The 15,654-nt window shown below is 35.6% G+C and overlaps 1 protein-coding gene across 1 annotated transcript in view; it reads left to right on the forward strand.

The window, feature by feature from the left end:
- Nucleotides 1–229: 229 nt before the first annotated feature.
- The window catches only part of znf385b (zinc finger protein 385B), a 207,142-nt gene continuing 191,717 nt past the window's right edge, over nucleotides 230–15,654 (forward strand). Inside the window, exon 1 of the mRNA XM_073846163.1 lies at nucleotides 230–287. The gene's annotated coding sequence lies outside the window, so the exon portion shown is untranslated. The remainder of the gene's footprint in view (nucleotides 288–15,654) is intronic.

The raw sequence follows: 15,654 nt of genomic DNA on the forward strand, positions 1-15,654 counted from the left end.
GTTATCATCCAATAGCGAAGCATCAGCTCATGAATATTAATGAAAAACGCCGACGTTCTATTTAACTCCCCAATGGCGTAACGTCGGTGCTGAATATTAATTAGTTTAGGTTGACGTTGTTTAGCAACCTGCCAATAGCGAAGGAATATTACTCCCGTAGCCGTCGCCATAGTAGGAACCGTAAACTTCAGTCAGGACGCGGCTCATAGCCTCACAGTCGTGTGCGCCGTGCAACCTGCAACACAGAGTGACGCCAAGTCTGTTCAAGTTTAGCATCAGCTGTTCAGGTAAGTGAACCTCAGGAGGATTCATATGCAAATGAGTTATTGACAGCTTTAGTATTGACAACCGCTCAGTTTACTACAACTTCGTTTTAGTGAGTGAAAGACAGCAACTTAAAGCATTAAGACAGTGTTTGATATTCCATCTCTCCTGTGTGCGATTTATTAATGTTTTAGATAGGAATCTCGCGTAAGCGCGTCTTTTTTCCATGTTTCTGTGTCTTTCTGTAGCCAGAGCGCATATTTCATTAACAACTTTGGCAAACACTTTCACCTTACGTTAACGTTACCTGTTCGCGCCGCTTTCTAATTCAGCGTCAAAACAGTTGTCATTTCTGTCAGTGTTGAGGCATCATAGGCGTCGTATCTCAGCTGACGCGCTAGTGATGGAAACATTGTTGTAATGTAGCGAACTAGGGTTTTAAACAGTTTGTCCATCTATCTGGGATAGTTCACTCAGAAAACAAAAGTCTGTCATTATTTACTCAGCATCATACAGTTAAAAACACCAGACTTACTTTCTGTTGTTGAAGACTGTCCTGTGATGTAATCCATATGACTAGTATCTATATACCAGGTTTTTATCAGACATGAGTTTATTTGTGGGACGGACAACCTTGAGCTTGAGCAGCGCGAGTATATTTGTAGCAATAGCCAACAATACATTGTATGGGTCAAAATGATCAGTTTTTCTTTTAAGCCAAAAATCATTGGGATATAAAGTAAAGATCATGTTCCATGAAGATGTTTTGTACATTTCCTACCGAAAATATATTAAAACTTAATTTTTGATTAGTAATGTGCATTTCTAAGCACTTTATTTGGACAACTTTAAAGGCGATTTTCTCAATATTTAGATTTTTTTTTGCACCCTCAGATTCTCGTCCAAATATCGTCCTATGCTAACAAACCATACATCAATGGAAAGCTTATTCATTCATTAGGAATCATTATTTATTTATTAGATTATCAAAAAATTGACCCTTATGACTAGTTTTGTGGTCCAAGGTCACATTTGAGAAGTAAAATGTCCGATTGATGAATGAACGATTCATTTGAATCGGATCTTTTCAAATAATCGCCAATTGTAATGTAAGGGATTCATAACGAATCAAACTGATCCGGTTCATGAGGTTGACTCGCTGACTCAATAATCTGGTTTCAACGATCCGTAATCTTGCATCTATTTTTGGCTTGGCATCTTTTATTATTAGAAAAAAGTTAATAAATATTAATAATTAAATGTGTAATTAATTAAATGTGTAAATGTGTATATTGACATAAATGTGAGCAAAATAAGAAAACATAAATAATGGAAGTGCATGAATGCCAGTGATATGGGATAGCAGTGCACGTCTTCCACAGTTTGATGTTATGTTTTTGCAGTTTTCCTTGTACTAAATAATCCTCTCATATTTGTAATTCTACGCTAAGCCTCATAATATGCAACCTAAAGGCTTTATACTGACTTTAAACCTTGGCCTTTGTGTTTTCAGACAACCTTTGTTCATTTTTTCATTTAAGTATCTGTAAATATGTGACCCTGGACCACAAAACCAGTCATAAGGGTCCATTTTTTTTATTCATTGACCGTACATTGATGTATGATTTGTTAGAATATGACAATATTTGGCTGAGACACAACTATTTGAAAATCTGGAATCTGGGGGTGCAAAAAAAATCTAAATATTGATAAATTGCCTTTAAAGTTGTACAAATGAAGTTCTTAGCAGGGCATATTAATAATTAAAAATTAAGTTTTGATATATTTATGGTAGGAAATTTACAAAATATCTTCATGGAACATGACCTTTAATTAATATCCTAATGATTTTTGGCATAAAAGAAAAATCTATAATTTTGACCCATACAATGTATAGTTGCCTATTGCTACAAATATACCCATGCTACTTAGGACATATATTACAAATGTCCTAAAAGGAAATACAAAATAAACAGCTGAATATGTGCATTAGTCAGAAAGTGTTTCATTCATGCATTATTTCAACAAAATTTGCCTAGTTCAGTGCAGCCGGAGGCTTTGTAAATGTGACCTTTTATGTCAGTTTCTGTGTGGGGTTGTTGCGCTCGCTCTCTTTCTTTCTCTTTCTCTCTGTGTAATGTGAACATAAGGCAGAAGGTGTGGCTTCTCACATCTTCTCCCTGAAGTGTGGTCTACCTGTACATAATTAATAGAGCACTTAAGTCCTTTCCTCATCAGGACTAATTTGTTCAGCAGTGTTGCGTCATGCCTTAAAAAAAGCAAAACACACTGTAGACTCAAAGCACCTTTGGGGAGAGGTTTTTGAAACCTCTTTTCATAAACATACTAGTCCACCTTTGTTCTAGGTGTCCTGAAGATAAATGTACCTACAGTGACAATAAGTAAGTGTTTGCAAGCAGAGAATAGTATAGTGCACATGCTTATTTTTCCCCTTCCTTCTTCCTACTTGACTTCCTTCCTTCTGAATTTCATTATTCCCACACATCCTTTACTCTCTTTCTAGAACATTTAATAAGTCTAAAATATTGCATTCTATGCGTTTTTGAAAGTAAAGAGAGCTGTCAACTTTGAGATTGTACTTCAGCTCTGCACAAAATTGTAACCCAGTGCTCTCAAATGTTCACAGGGCTGTTATTATACCTGCTGTCTCCCTCAGAAATATAGAAGCTGGTGATGTGCACTTTCTTGCTCAATAAGTGTGGAGTAGCACTTGTGGAGAGAACAATCAAAGAGTTTCCTTTTTGCTCTGCAGTGCTATTTAATATCTGTGTTAATCACACTCATAAAATCTCAATCAACATCATGCTGCTTCTCGTTATACAAAAGACCTGCTGTAAGATCAGGAGTGAAAATGCCTGTACAGTATTTAACCTCCTCACATCCACTAATGGTTATACAAGGTTAACAAGAACATCCTGGCAATTTCATTGATATCTTTAAAAGGAATCGCCAGAGCGCTTTGGGGTTATTCAAGGTCAATAAGAATATCTTGGCAATGTCATAGATTTCCTTAAAGGGGAAGCGCGTCATTTCTGCACCACTAAAAACACTACATGGAATTGAAAAAAAAAACAAGGTTTGTTTGCAAGTAGGGGTGTGCGATATGACGATTTTTGATCGTGGACGATTAAAATGTCTCCACGATCTGCTTTTGAATAAATATCGTAGTATCGTGCTACAGTGTGCCTCCGTCTTAATATACTGTACATTCACTCACGGGACACTGCACTTATTCATATTCGCGATCACAAAAGTACATTATTTGAATGTGCTTCAAAGTCTTGCCGGTAAAATAACGCCATTTGGTCCGCGCGCTGTTCTGGCATGCGCTTCATGAGCGCGTAAACCTGAAGCACGTGCGCTAAAAGCCTGTCAAACAGCACCTGATTACTAAACTGAGCTATCTTTGGCGTTTAATTTGCTTATACTGTCAAAAACACGCAAGGATTACATATAAACACAGTCGGTTGTCTAAAGTGAAAGTAAACAGTTAAGAGTAAAACGGATGCGCGCCGGTATAGATGCGTGCAGCTCTGCGACAGAGCTAAACATGCTGTCGATTGTCATTAAAGGGACAGTACACCCAAAAATGTTGTCACTCACATGTCCTAAATCTCTATAAAAAAAAATTTCTTGTGCTTAACACAAAAGAAGATATTTTGAAGAATGTGGGTAACAGTAGCTGGTCCCCACTGACTTAAAATAAATAAATAAAATATATGGAAGTAACTGGGGACCCAGCAACTGTTTGGTTACCCACATTATTCAAAATAAGTTTTATGTTCAGCATGTTTTATGCTTAAAAAATGCGAGAGTGAGTAAATGATGACAGAATTGTCATTTTTGGGTGATGATACACTAATAAAACAAAACACAAAGGAAAATCACTCACTGCTCTTGACTGAAGAACTTCAATACAGTTGCTTTAAATGTTGCTTCTATGTATAATTTATGTATATAATGTATATAGTGTTTTATTTTTATATTTGTTAATTAAATTTCTTGAATGCTACTGATAAATATATGGACTGTACCTGAAAATTAAAGCACTGTTTGTTTTATTTGTATAGTATGTGTATTTGTAACATGTAGCTTATCTTTGTTCTTATTTTTTAAAAACAAAGAAAATAATGACAAAGATTTTTTGTCTTCGCCCACTTTGGCTTAAACATCTGCCATTCTTTTTATTTTATATTTTGTTACCTTGTAAGGTTTTGGTTTTAAAATAGAAAAATTAATTTGGCTGTACTACTCAGACAACTTGTAAAAAAGTAAAACCAACATGACAAAGAATCGTGATAAAATCGTGAATCGTGATATTTCTTGAAAAAATCGTGATATGATATTTTTACCATATCGCCCACCCCTATTTGCAAGCAAATTTCCTGAATGCTTCTCCTGTCTGCCACTGGTTGGTTTAATAAATATGATGTTCATACACGTCATCGATTTGAAAGGAAGGTTTATACCTGGAGATTTGGCGATGGCATGAGATTTTGCAGTGTAATTCACAGGTTTACAGTAGGAATCGAGCTTCTTGGTGAGAACTGAACAGCGTGTGTCATCTTGTAGTATGATGTCTGTCTGCAGCAGTCAAGCAAACTTGTCACCTTTTGGCGAACTTTGAGGTTTTGAATCCAAAGTAGTTCATATTGGATGAGTTTTTAAAACTGGGGGAGTCTTTGTTACCTTTGTCACCCTGATGAGTTTGCATATCTAGTCTGCAGAAAAAATAGTTTGCCAGTGACTAGGGTTGGGTCTCATTTGAATTGTATCGATTCTGATTCCACTTACCGATTCCGATTCTTTTCGATTCCCTGTTTCGATTCCAATTTAGTAAAAAACAACAACAACAACAACAAACAAGGCCCCCCTATGCTTGACATTTTCTCTAAAGGTGTTTATTTTTAAACCTTTTTTATTACCAAAACATTTGTTTTGCCTTTTTTCATTTTTCTACTGCATGTTATAAAAAAATGAAAAAATTCAAACAAACTTTAAATTAAAGCTATACCTTTGAATTTAAAAAACCCTCTCCCCAACCTTTTAACATGTGTATATACATATACAGATTTAAAGCTCCTAAATTATTTAATTCAGACATTCTTCACAACTTCAGAGTACTTTTTCTTAATTGAACCTGCCAAACATTCAACAGGGAGATGCCAAAAGACCACTAAACCTGTCCATTTGAACTGGACTGACTGAATATCTACTGTTTGTGTTATAAAATAAACATACAAATGAAAAATACAGTTAAATGCATTCTAAATCTGTTTATGCTGGTGCTAATATGTGCATAAACACTACTGACCCTTACAAGATCCATCTCTATGGGTGAGCAGGACACTCACAGGACATTAATTTTAACAGCTATGCAACTATTCAGAAATTTCATGCAAAAACACTATGGATCAGAGCCCCGAAATCATGAATAGTTTGTGAATCAACAGCGGACTTGTGTGTGCCTAATGTACGACTCCAATATACAAGAATGAATACAGGTATGCGCGGGTTTGTTGCTATTACTCTGGTCATCTTTACCTTTACATTAGCGCGAGGGTTTGTTTCATGCAGCCAAGAGATGAAGTAGGTACCTGTCCTCCCGCAGGGCTATAGGTTACTTTTATGTGGGCTTTTGCTGGCGGGAGTGGGACAAAATAACATATATTTCTGCTGGAGCAGGCGGGTGGGCACGGGACTAAAAAATCCGTCCCTTGCAGGTCTCTAAGATGAAGTTTGCATGCAGCAGTAGCTTTGTCTTCGGTTTTTACAAAGTGTAGCCACACTTTTGATTGCTTTCCACGATCCATCTTGTAGGCTGATGTTTACAATACCACGTATGGTCCTGGCAGATCGGCAGATGAAAAAATGCACCCAGAAATCGATACGAGGAAATTTGAAAGTATCCGATTTGAGAATCGGAATCGATTTTCGATTCCCAGCCCTTCCAGTGACAATGCAAAGCTATGTAAGCTCAGCCAAGTTTCCGTCACCGAGCGTTAGTTCTAGCAGGTCACGTGAATCAAGCTTGCACATCTACCTATAGGAATATGACACCAATCATAATATCCTTTATAATTCGCTTTCTATCATTAGTCAGGAGCTATCTTTTTGCTCAGGTGCTAATCACTCACCTCCATCCCCAACTCCTCCTCTTGTCCAGCAAGGACTTGGCTTGGATATTTCTTGTTTAATCAGGCCACTGAATTTTGTTACATAAAATAATAACTTAGAACATTAATGATTCATGTAGCAGATATCATTAATGTAGGTTCTGTTCTGTTTACCCTATAGGGGGGTAATTTAAGCTCTCCCTGCTCTTATCCATGTTAGACTGCATGGATGGGCAGGGAGTGTTTGCCCAGAACAGAACCATACCCCCAACCTAAAATGTATGCTTATTGTAAGTTATTTGACGATAGTGGTTCTGACAGAATTGTGAGTTTATTTTTTTTTCACAATTCTGACTTAATAACTCACAATTACATTTATCACGCAATTCAGACTTTATTTCTCACAATTGAGAGATAACATCTCGCTATTTTTAAAAGACAGAGTTGTGAGTTGTCTCGCAATCCTGACTTTAGAACTCGCAGTTTTGAGTTTCTATCATGCAAATCTGAGAAAAAAAGTCAGAATTGTGAGTTTTTATCTCGCAATTCTGACTTAATAACTCACAATTACAAGGTTATCACACAATTCCAACTTTATTTCTCACAATTGTGAGTTTATATCACACAATTCTGAGAACAAAAATCAGAATTGTGAGTTTTTATTTTGGAATTCTGACTTTATAACTCAATTTAGGTCAATTATATGTTTATCACACAATTATGACTTTATTTCTTGCAGTTGTGAGTTTACATCTCACTATTCTCAATTTTTCCTCAGAATTTCATCACAGTTTGAGAATTGTGAGGTTTTTATCTAGCATTTTTGACTTTATAATTTGCAATTGCGAGTTTATATCACATAGTTCTGAGAAAAAAAGTCAGAATTGTGAGTTTTTATCTTGCAGTTTGGGTATTTAATTGAAATTGAAATTATATCACGCACTTCTGAGTTGTCTCGCAATCCTGACTTTAGAACTCGCAATTACAAATTTATCACACAATTCTGACTTTGTCTCGCATTTGTAAGTTTATATCGTGCAATTCTGAGAAAAAAAGTTAGAAATGTAAGTTTTTAATCTCGTAATTCTGATTTATACTACCATTCATAAGTTTGGGTGTCAATAAGCTTATTATTTATTTATTTATTTATTTAGAGAAATTAATACTTTTATTTAGGAATTGATCAAAAATCAGGTAAACACATTTTGGTGAACAAAGAGACTTATTCAATAATAATAATAATAATTTTATTGAATAACCAGTTTTTTTTACTCTGAAATGCATCAGATTATGTCAACAGAACAGGTTGAAAATGGCATCATGTTTTCATTAAATGAACTTGTATAGCATATTGGCCTGATTACTGGAAAATGAGTTCACCCACATACATTTCCAGAAAAATGTTGTTTCCTCAAATCTCCTCAGTATTGGTTGCAGACCATACATTGTCCATTATTTACAGTAAACAACTCACATGGGCCATTCTTAGTAATTTGTTTCATACTCCACATGAATGCTATTGTTTTTTTGTTTTTTTTTGAGTCACAGGCACTATTGTGGTTCAATATCTTTTCTGTGTTGCGCAAAAGCCTTTTTGCCATGCCACAATAAAGTCTGCTTTTGTGGTATAGCTTGTCCCCCCTGCAGCTGTGAGATGCCTGTATAGGTGACTGGTAATTAGTCCCATTCTGTCTGCCATGATTTATGGAGCTCACCATCATGCGTGAAAGTGATCCATGAGCCAAAACAGAGACATTTTGTACACCCAAGCTAGTTATGGTTTTATATTTTAGCAAAATTATTTAGGTTAACCTAGTACAATCTCAAACCATTAATCGGCCCTTTACATTTTAATGTCTTTATTGTGAATTTTTATAGCATTTTTTTTTTGGTTCCACATTGTTACTACCATAAGTATGGTATGATATGTTTTTTTCTGACATTATTCTATGTTTTCAATGCAAATATTTATACCGCACTATAAACAGCAGCAAAATCTGACACATTTCTGCTGTCACACAGTATATAGCATAATCTCACTGCACCCGGGAATGTCTATTAGCATACGTCTCAGTTGGTCTAATAGTCATTTGTCATTGTACCGCGACACTACCAAGAGTTTTTTACCAGCTAAATTATATAAAAACTCATTTGCTGTTAAGGTCACGACTGCTGTGGAGTGACATGCAATTGTGACATGATGTCTGACGTGACCTAAATTAGCATGTATATTACTGTCAATATCCATACAGGCACGTACGTATACCTTCGTCATTGTGTGCGTAGCTCCTTTGACCTTACATTTATTTTTACTGACGGAAAAGCCCGGGAGGGGCTGCTGCTCCTGGCTGGGTATGGAATGGGGCAGAAATAAATTGCCTCCACATCTCCTGCGTCTCTGCGGAGTTTAACGAATGATAACGTAGCTGGGAAACTAGGATATTGGGAAGGTCAGCTAGTTCTAGTAATTAGCAGAGGGGATGGAGATGGAAGGTGAAAGAGGGAGAGGGGATGGATTCCTCATTGAAAGGGGTAATGAATCACTCTTACTGTACATTACTGACAGGACTGTGGATATTTTCAGAGATTAAAAAAAAAAAAAAAAAATTGGGAAGCCTCAGAAAATCTGGCAGAAGACAGTGACAATATGGTTCCGGAATTTAATGCCTTGTTTGTTTTCTCCACAGAGAAATTAGTTTGAACTTTGAGATTGTTAAAAGCAAAAGACCTCAGTACACTGTAAAACCCAAAAAATTACGCCAACTCAAATGTTTGAGGAAACCGATTGCCTTAAACCATTTAAGTTTAAAAATCAATAAATATAAGAACTATAAACTCACCTACATTGAGTTAAGGTAATTTAACTCAATGTAGATGCGTTAGTTCTCATATTTATTGGTTTTACAACCTAAATGGTTTAAAGCAAAAGGTTTCCTCAAACGGGTTGAGTTACCGCAACTCATCTACATTGAGTTAAGGTAATTTAATTTCATTTTGTTTATTTATTCATATTATATATTATTTATATATTATATTGAATATTATATATTCAATTTGTTTTCTAACATTTCTATTTATCAAAGAAACTTGAAAAAGTGGTACTCAGCTGTTTTCATATACAGTGTGTGTGTGTGTGTATATATATATATATATATATATATATATATATATATATATACTGCATATGAAAACAGCTGAGTAGCATTTTTTTCAGGTTTCTTTGATAAATAGAAATGTTAGAACAGCATTTATCTGAAATAGAAATCATTTGGAACATTATAAATGTTTATCGTCGCTTTTGAATAACTTAAAGCATCCTTGCTAAATAAAATTAATTGTATTAATTAATAAAATTCAGATGAATGCACATCATTGTATTGTTTCTATTTGTAGAAGAATCCTGAAAAAAGTACTGAAATTTTTTAAATATTGATAATAATAATAATAATAATAATAATAATAATACATGTTTCTTGATCAGCAAATCAGCATACTAGAATGATTTCTGAAGGATCATGTCACACTAAAGACTGGAGTAATGATGCTAAAAAATTCAGCTTTGAAATCACAGGAATAAATTACATTTCAAATAATCAAATACAAAGCAGTTATTTTAAGTAGTAAAAAATAAATTCACAATATTACAATATTTGCTGTATTTTGGATCTAATAAATGCCAGCTTGGAGAGCAGAAGAGACTTCTTTAAAAGAATTAAAAAACTGTATATTGCTTATAATCAAATAATAATTCATCACAGAGCCTACTGATTTGGTTTGTGGTTTTGAAAAATATTTTTTTAATTCCTGTGGAGAAAGCAAACAATGAAAATATTTCCAGAAACCAAGGTCACTGAAAAAGTTGGCATCACTATTGTGCTGTATAAACCACATGATCTCTGAATATTTTATTGGCTTTCCCTTTGGCCCCACCCTGCCTCATCTTCTCTTCTGCTCCCTAGTCCCTGTGCAGATGTCCCTGTGTGCATCTTTCCTCCAACATCCATTAAGCTCCTCTGATTCATTAGCCATTTTATTTGGTGCTTGCCTTGCGGCATCAAACGCTGAGCTGCTGTAGGTGTCCCATCAAGCTGATGCTAAGTTAGCCAGCTCCTGCTTATTAAAGCCCCAGTTTGTCACGTGTGTTTATATTTGTAATGTAGCTGTGAGAAATCACACCGCGTGCCGATGGCAAGGGACGGATGCGATGGGTGCCATGAGAGAGAGCAGCACAGGGACTCAGACGACATTATGTTTCCCAAAGTGAGACAAACAGTTACAGTGTCTGTTGCATTATAAAAACACTGCACAACACACATGTGAATTGACAAACTCAATGGCAGATTTTATATTGCAGATGCATAATAGATCATTTCTATCATGTCTGGACTTTAAAAGTCATATGGATGCTGCAAAACATATGCATCTGACAGAGAAACAGGATATTAATGAAGGCCAGACTTGATTTTATGCAAGAAAACTGATCTGATTTTAAAAATTGGGAGAAACTGGGAAATAATATTTGGACCAAGTTTTATACCAAGACTTATGTGGACTTATTTTCAAGTCAATTTTGACTTTGTTGACTATGATTAATGGTGAACTGTGGAGCTTTTGTGGCTGACTTTCTTTGTCACCATTGTTTCCTCTCCTCTATCATAAAAAGAAAAAAATTAACATAATAGAAGTTCAAATCTAAAGGTAAAGGAGTCAGCAATTTCAAACGATCCCTCTGTGGCATTGTCACGTGATACAAAGGGAGGTCTGGGTCCAAAAGCAGGTGAATAGATTTTAATCAAACACAAATAAACAAACAAAAGGCCAACACGGCACAAACTAATAAACTTAAACACAAAATAAACAAGATCAAGAACACAATCTAAATCCAGGAATTCGGGAACACACGAGAACATCAAAGACACGAGACAATGCAGACATGAAGCGGGAGTGAGAAATGAGAGTTCTTATACAAAAGTCCAAATGGTGAACAGCTGTGAGTGAATCAGTGTTAACGACAAGGACAGGTGAATGCTATTAGAAGTGCAGTGTGAATAGCGACCTCAGGAGGCTGAGGAAAACCCCACAGCCCCGATCATGACAGGCATCCAATTAGACTCTCTTCAGCAACACACCTAAAACTGTTACTCTGCATCAGCAAAATGAGGTGCAGTTTTCTTACTGTGGTGCACACAGAAATCAATTAACACTCCTCTCGTACCTCTTTGACTGACAGTAACTGAATTAATTTGAACAGTTTATACCGCACTTAAAAAAGTCAGTGCTAATGATGTCAGTGCTTATGAAGCCGTCATCTTTTTATATTTTCCCAATATCTAGGATGTAGCCCTGATGTCAAAATGGCTTACATCAGTCGCTCCTACAGGCCGTGTGATTGGTCCTAGTCTGGAAGCGAGGACAGAGTGGCCAGAAACTGCTTAGAGCTTTATAGCGGGTGACAAATGCTGAGTCCTACTGTTTGGCTGTGTTCTGATTCATTTGGTTGTACATACTGAGCACAGGATATCTGTGTAAGTTCACTTCAGCTGGCAACATACTTGTACAGTATGAAATCTAATTGAAGTTGAAGTCAAAAGGTTGCATACACCTTGCAGAATCTGCAAAATGTTAATTTTTTAAAGCAAAACATGAGGGATTATACAAAATGCATGTTATTTTTTTTTATTTAATACTGACCTGAATAAGATATTCCACATAAAAGACTTTTACCAAGAAAACTTATAGTTGAATTTTCAAAAGTTTACATACACTTGATTCTTAATACTTGTTACCTGAATGATCCACAGTTGTTCTTTTTTTTTGTTTGGTGACAGTTGTTCATGCGTCCCTTGTTTGCCCTGAACAGTTAAACTGCCCGCTGTTCTTCAGAAAATTTACTCAGGTCCCACAAATTCTTTGGTTTTTCAGCTTTTTTGTGCTTTCCACAATTGTATAATTTATAAAATCAATTTTTTCACACTGAGGACAAATAAGAGACTCATATGCAACTAGAAGGTTCAAATGCTCACTGATGCTTCAAATAAAAAAAACAATGCATTAAGCATAAACTTGCATCCAGTTTTTGAATTTGAAGATCATGGTAAATTAAACTTATTTTGTCTTCTGGGAAACACGTAAGTATCGTCTATAGCTTTGGAAGGGCAATACTAAATAAAAAAATATGATATTATTTAGGCAAAATAAAAAAAAAGTTCACATCCTCATTCTGTTCAAAAGTTTTCACCCCCTGGCTCTTAATGCATTGTGTTTTTCTCTGACGCATCAGTGAGCATTTGAACCTTCTGTAATAGTTGCATATGAGTCTCTAAGTTGTCCTTAGTGTGAAAAGATGGATCTCAAAGCATACAGTTAGTAATCTAATTAATGACCTTATTCTGAATAAGACAATAATATGATTAAGCTGTTTACATGAGTTGCTTTTAGAATATTCCTTTCATGTTCCCGTTTTACATGTTATAGTACATAGATCGATTAATGACACACATCATTACGTCCACACGCGACACTATCAGTTCATCTTCGTAATAGACTTTTGGATGTTTAGGTTTTAATTTTACAAAAGCTTGAAGTGGCTCTGGACATATGCAACACATTTTTTAGAATGTGTGAGTTAAAATTTGCCGTGGTTGCATTTGTGCGAGTGCATGTGCTGCTCCAAAGCGTCTGACTGCTCCATACAGCGAGCGTTTCAGAGCCAGTCAGTTTTTATGAAAAAACACACGCAAGCACAATCACCGAAAGCCAGTTTAGTTTTACTTTTTTTGTTTGTTTTCATTTTGAAAACCCTGTTATATTTGCCGTTTACCTCGCATTACGCTTTGGAGGCTTTCTTTTATTTATTTTTTATTAATTAATTTGATTGCTCAGTGTTTGCGCGCCCTGTAATAAATTGATTAGTCGGCATATAACACAGCATGTGATGGAGTCCATGCCTCGTCTTATTAGTTTTTGTTAATAAATGCTATATAAGCTATTTTATTCTATTGTTGTTATGCTGTTTAATTAAAAATAACAAATCCATCTTTTAAGAATTTGTTTTAATCTTAAAATTGATAGGTGTAGCCTATATATGTAAGCAAAACCAAGATCCAATAGCGGAAATCCCGTTCACAAAATTAAAATCACAAATAATACTAATGAAAAAGAACGGGCTGAATGTTAACTACGTTTCCATAAAACTATCAATTATGATAACAGACAAACTATTTAACAGCAATGAGCATTGATTAATCCCATGTTGTAGCAAAAAATAAATAAATAAAAATGAAACCAAAGCATATGCACGTGCGACCAACCAGGCAACCCGTTACCCGTGTTTTTCCAAACTTCTACCAGTGAAAGTGCACTGGAAAGGCAGTCAAACCCATGAATTCCCACCCGTGAACTCGTACTAGATCGACGTACTCCCAGTTCCGAGTTCTGACGTGACATAGCCCACGAAACAACAATAAAGCCTCTAGGGGTGCGGTGTTTATGCAAGTGGCACACGGTGGAAAAATAGTTTAGGACAATATAACGTTGCAATCAAATTATTAATAGTGTAAAACTAATAAATGCTTGGCGTGACTTGCCTGGAACGCTACAAAGTCCTGAGTCGTGGTTTGAAGACGTGATTTACGAGCTTAAAAACCTGCCTGGAACGCAGCATTAGTGTGTATCCTGTCGCAAAATGTGGCGAAAAGTCCTACGCAAGGGGAATAGTGTGATTAAGGTGTGTACATGTCTTCCATAATGCGACTAAAATAGGAATACTCCACCTGTCTTAATTCGATTTGTGTTTACTCCGATTGTGACTTTAGTCGGATTAAATTAATCAAAAATATCAGTTTACATGGTTGCTCCTTAATCAGAGTATTGTCTTAATCGCGTTAAAATCGGAATATTGTTGTCCATGTAAACGTACTCATTGTTGGAAAGGGTTCAAATACACAAAAATGCTGAGAAACCAAATAATTTGTGGAACCTGAAGAATTTTTCTGAAGAACAGCAACAAACAAGGGACTCATGAACAACTATCACAGCTGTGGATCATTCAAGTAACAACACAGTATTGAGAATCAAGTCTATGTAAACTTTTGAACATGGTCTGTTTTAAAAATTCAACTATTATTTTCTCTTGTAGACTGTAGACATCTTTTATATGAAATATCTTATTCAGGTCAGTATTAAATAAAAAAAAATACCATGCATTTTGTATGATCCCTCTTACTTTGGTAAAATAATTAACATTTTGCACATTCTGCAAGGTGTATGTAAACTTTTGACTTCAGCTGTATATTTAAGAAAGCATTTTAAGTGATGAGTCCACTAATTTGGTTCGCGTCTAATCAGGTTGCACGCATCCACTGCCTCTTAAAACGTGGCTCAACTGGGCTTTCGCTGATCTCCTTTTGGTTGGCTACTGGCACGAGGTGTCTGTCCTCACCTAGACTTCTAAGTTCTTTAGATTTCCCGTCAGTCAGCTGTGGTCGGTGGGACGGAACCTTCCTCCCAGTGCTAAAATCCAGGTCTGGGTAATGGACCTAAGAGAGGAACTGAATTGCAACAGCTGCCCCGAATGTAGTGGTTTATTTAGCATCGCCTCAGGTTAAATGTAACCCTGCAAAAATCTGATAAAAGCCCCTCTTTTCTATTTATATTTCAGCATGTGCATTAATGATTTATGTCATGAGTGTAGCTCATGTTGGAATTTCACCACGTACCTAATCTCAGATAATGGCATGCGTGTAACTCAATCAGAGAGGATCCAGCAGCAGACAGACTAGCCGCCTTGCTGCCTGCACTCTTATAAATAAAAGTTCTTCATTGGCATCTGTGGTTACATGAAGACATCCATTTGACATCCCCACTGCACAAAAGAATCTTTAGAGTAGAAAAAGTTTCTTTAGCATATATATATATATATATATATATATATATATATATATATATATATATATATATATATATATAAAATGTATAGCTTATAACATGTTCTTCACGTTATGAAAAAAATTGCTTTTATTTAAGACAGTTTTTGTGTACACTCTTAAATGTTCTTTATTGGCATCAATGGTTCTATAAAGAACCTTGAACATCCATGAAACCTTTCGAATCTAGAAAAGGTTCTTTATAGTCAAAAAACGTTCTTTAGATTTTTAAAATGTTCTTCAAAATGGCTCTTTAAGAAACTGTTCACTGAAATAGTTCTTCTATGGCTGCAAAAATACCTTTCTGGAACCTTTATTTTTTAAAGTGT

Source organism: Garra rufa, chromosome 8 (genome assembly GCF_049309525.1).
Source record: "Garra rufa chromosome 8, GarRuf1.0, whole genome shotgun sequence".
Lineage (NCBI taxonomy): Eukaryota > Metazoa > Chordata > Actinopteri > Cypriniformes > Cyprinidae > Garra > Garra rufa.